The following is a 5,000-nucleotide window of genomic DNA, read 5'->3' as shown; positions in this document are numbered from 1 at the left end:
GACGGCTGGTGGAGAGGGTGCCAGGCGCACTTCTGCAGCTCCCGAACAGATGGCGTGCGATGGCGGTCCTGAGGTGCATCCCGCAGTTCAGTCGTCGGTTTGCTTCGGTCGAGGAAAGTCATGTCTCGCCGGGATCCTGACTCTACAACTTCGCCTCACTCCATCTCACTTTGTAACACACTCCGCTGTACTTCACTACTCTGCTGCGCCTCACCTCTCCACTACACACTCACTTTCATTCACCATTCTATCATGCTTTGCAACATTCACGCTCTACTACACTACGACGCTGCTTCCCAATACCAGATAACCACTACTCAACCACTGTAAATTGCTTTACCAGACTCCATCACTCCACTGCACACCATCTCACTCCACCACTCCTGGTGTTAAAACGGCTAGTGGAGAGGGAGTCATGCGCGTTTCTAAAGTTCCCTGGCAGATGGCGTTCGGTGTCGGTCCTGAGGTGCAGACCGCGGTTCAGTCATCGGTTGGCTTCCGTCGAGGCAGGGTCATGTCTCGGCGGAATCCTGACCAATCGGTCAGACTTCCTGCACTCTCCACTACTTTACTATACTCCACCACTTTACCATGATCTACTTTACTCTACCACACTCTACCATGTCATTATGTGTTGTTATAATCGAGGGTTTTAAATGTGTGTCTTGGCATCTTCAAACAGGCAGTGTTGTGTGTTGGGTTTAGTTTCTACTCTCAAGAAGTACGAATATTAATGTTTTGATAACAGCGAGAAGTTATAAACCCTTTATGAAAGAAAGAAACAACAAACGGAAATGGGTAATCAAGAAACATGAGGAAAAGAATCAGAGGAAAAATATTCATCGTGCATTCACACACTAACACATACACACAAATACACACACTCATGGAAATAGATTCCTTTATTCGAGTGATTTCTGTGGTCCACTGAAAAGCAAGGGTATATAATCCTTTTATCTCCATGCTGATATGTCAAAGGCAAATTCATTACTGTATGCATTCAGTACGCACACATACATATGCATGTATATATGTGTGCGTATATGCGATGACAATACTAATACAATAATTGTAAGAACGCAGAAGAATAGGCATAGGGGTAATGCATAATAATAATGTGCTTTTCGAAATGTGTATATGCTTAAATAGATGGATATTAGTATGTATACACTTAGACAAATATATATACATGTGCTTGTGTGTGTGTGTGTGTGTGTGTGTGTGTGTGTTTGGGTGGGTGGGTGTGTGTCTACGTATACATATACACGCACACGTGAAAGCATATACACATGCATACATGTATGCATTTATTATGTCTGTGTATGAATACATGGACAAAACCGTATGCGGTTCTTTTCCTACATAAATCAATAAGCTAATTCTGTCTAAGGATATACGAAGGCCGGAGACCCACTTCAAAGAAGAAAAAAAAGAGATTTTGCATTATGCATAGCCCGTTCCTCATCCGGCCAGATGGCGGGATTTGCGTTTCATACATGCAAATATCGAGTATTTTCGGCCTTTTGTCTGCTCGCCAATGGCTGCGTCGCGCCTCATCAAAGTGCAAATACCTGTAAAATGCTGCGAGTGCCTTGGGGCTTGGCAGGAGGTGGGTCGTCGCGATAGGACGCGCGTTCTGAGAGGAACTTACGAGGAGAAAGACGGGGTTGAAAGAAGGTGGGAAATGTTGAAAGGAGTATGTCGTTTGTTTTGGGTTTTCATAAACACACACACACACACACACACACACACACACACACACACACACACACACACACACACACACACATATATATATATAAATGTATATATAATTTAATTTCACAGTCATGCATTACTACGCCTAGCTCTAAGAACACAAGACAACAAAGATTGGATCAGAATATTCAAAAAGTATCAAAATTCATCGTCTCGAATCTTGTGACACGAGACAAACTGGAAATGAAATGAGCTCTGCGAACCTATGTCAGCAGGCGGTCGTCCAGAACTAATCATCTACTGCTACGATTGGCAACAGGAAATACCGAGTTAGCATGATTACACAGTAAACATCTTCCTACATCGATGGGACACAATAGTCATGGCCTGTAACTTCAGGAGAGTCCTCTGATGCTGCAATTTACAACTTCTTGGTCGCTATTTTTGATTACTTAAAAAAATTACAACCTATTTTGTATCAGGACTCTCGAAAGCTATATTGTTCACTCACAGGACTGTGAGGATTAAGATTTTAGTATAGCGTCACAAAAAACTCCTATAAGTGGCGGTCGTACCATTGCTTAATAGGCTTGTCACCTGAAAAAATGATATTGATGTTTACGGTTAACGAAATGCAAGAAATAGCTAAAAATTAATAATAAGAGATCGTGAGAAAAAGCCAGTAAAAGGGAAAAGGTACAATGGTGTTAATTATATATTCGTGTGTGTGTGTGTGTGTGTGTGTGTGTGTGTGTTTGTGTTTGTGTTTGTGTATGTGGATATCTAGATATCTGTCTATCAACCTATATAATACACACGCATTCACTCATACAACTATACTAAAATGCAATACAATATTTCTCAAAGACATGGCTGCACATTATATTCTTATTAGGAACACTAACGACGCCTAGACAATTGGCCTGCAGTATCCCCCCCCCCCCCATGCAAGAGGGGTCCCCTACTCTAAGACAAACGCGTCTTATTCAAAATGCATGCAGATGCACTTCTAATACCTTATTCAGTCTCAAGAAATCTTATCTACGGCAGACCATCACTAACATCAGTTTACCATATTGTTTTTAGTCATTCTTTCTCTTTTTAAACACTGTGTAAGAGTTGACCAACCTGCGTCAGTTTTGGTGCATTTGGAAATTAAATTCTACTTTATCATTTATAGCGATTTTATTACTTCATTCAAATCCTTCTATGCGAATATTTACTGCATTATCATGTATTTTTAGGGAGGGGGGAGTTATATATATCTGAACTCGTGTATGAAAAAAAACAAACTTATGGAAGGTGAAAGGTCGGCCATCCCTGCTCTACCGCTCTACCACCCTACTATATTGGCACAAAATTACACAATTACATGCAACAGAAAATTACACATTACCCCAGAGCTCCATTGCCAAAAATAGACAACATTCATGCGTATCAATTTCCCTCTGAGCACAACTGAGATCGAACAAGTCGTAGTGGTGTGTGTCTGCTACTTTTTGGCTTCAATTCTGGTATATTTAACGTTATTTAATATCACAAACATGAAGCTTACAATACAAAATCTCACAGGCTTATAGATTTAATGACAGTTTTTTTTTTACGTTTAATATATATATATATATATATATATATATATATATGTGTGTGTGTGTGTGTGTGTGTGTGTGTGTGTGTGTGTGTGTACGTGTGTATGTTTGTGTGTATGTATATATATATATATATATATATATTATATATATATATATATGTGTGTGTGTGTGTGTGTGTGTGTGTGTGTGTGTGTGTGTGTGTGTATGTGTGTGTATGTGTGTGCGTGTGTGTGTGTGTGTGTGTGTGTCTGAGTGTATATATATATATGTACACACACACACAATAAGTGAGTAAGAGTACAAATATATGGATATGTGTATGCATATGTGTGTATACAAATGATATAATGGAACAATAAAAAATGCTGAATTCTTAAAACAATAAATGGATAAAGAGATAAATCAAGACAAAGATGCAATTGCAACAAAATATGAATCTGGCCGTTTTCCTTAAATTAATTTCGCTTATTCCCTATACCATATAGGCACGTACATTAATATGCTCCAATCAGAATTTAGATATTTCTTACTTTAGCAATGTTTTAGTTTAGGACAGAGATTTAGCTTTTAGTAATTAAGAACTGAACAGTAAATAAATCCATTCTGAATCTTTCCTCTTCTCGTCACATTCTTCTCTCAAGCAATTCCATTCTTTGGACTTAGTGGCTGTCCCGACAGACTAGGACATACCACGTGATAGGCATACTGTATCGCTCTCTCTCTCTCTCTCTCTCTCTCTCTCTATATATATATATATACATATACATATACATATATATTTATGTATATATATGTATATGTATATATACATATAAATATACATATATATATATATATATATATATATATATATACATAAATACATACACAATTGGGCGCGCTTGTGTATGTGTGTACGTGTGTGTGTGTGTATGTGTGTGTGTGTGTGTGTGTGTGTGTGTGTTATATTACATGGATTTGTTTTTTTATAACAATTATTAAAACAGCATTAGACCAGTAAACAAGAGTACAACTAAACAATTTAAAACATCATGAAAATTAAAAGGTACTCACAAAGTAAATTCAATACATGAAATTACAAACACAAAAAAATAGTAAATGAAATTAAACAAATATAAAGGTAAAACAAAAATTAAACGAAAAGAGAGGCAACCCTCGAAGGGCATAATGGCTTGTTAAATGTTAGCCTCTGGTTGCATCTTTCGTATGAAAAAGGGGCCGTATTCACGACAGGTCTTGACTCCGAAATTTGTCTTAGGTAAAAAGAGTCTATGGTTTGCACCGTTACCACATCTTATATTTAATGCTGGTAATAGAATAAACATTTATATCGTTATAGACTCTATAAAGTTAATTGCTGTAATATGTTAAAACTACAATAAATCTTACTTCTATAATGACAAAAGTATTACACATTTTATACATTCAACTTAGATTTGGTCATCCATAGGTTTGTTGTCATTGGATCAGCTGTGCAGCCGCACGGTGCCATTTCTATTTTCGAGCACAAGATGGCTGTAAGTATGAAGAAAACTGATAATTTAATGGTCAAAAATAAAGCAGGATGGGTCTTCAAAGTCTATTAGTTATTTGTGATTATCTTACCTATTTGACTTATTATCAAGCGGTAATTTATTTATATCTTACTGATATTTTCTATCCACTTCCGCAAGGCAAGGACTGTATTTTGTTTTTGTTGCACACGGACTG

At 37.5% G+C, this 5,000-nt stretch overlaps 1 protein-coding gene across 1 annotated transcript in view; it reads left to right on the top strand.

Annotated features, from left to right (window-relative positions):
• LOC125031011 overlaps nt 1-5,000 on the top strand; it is a 55,815-nt gene that overhangs the window by 49,608 nt on the left and 1,207 nt on the right. The window lies entirely within an intron of this gene.

This window comes from Penaeus chinensis, chromosome 12, assembly GCF_019202785.1.
Source record: "Penaeus chinensis breed Huanghai No. 1 chromosome 12, ASM1920278v2, whole genome shotgun sequence".
NCBI lineage: Eukaryota > Metazoa > Arthropoda > Malacostraca > Decapoda > Penaeidae > Penaeus > Penaeus chinensis.
The sequence above is the reverse complement of the archived record's forward strand: the minus strand, read 5'-3'. Positions and strand labels throughout refer to the sequence as shown.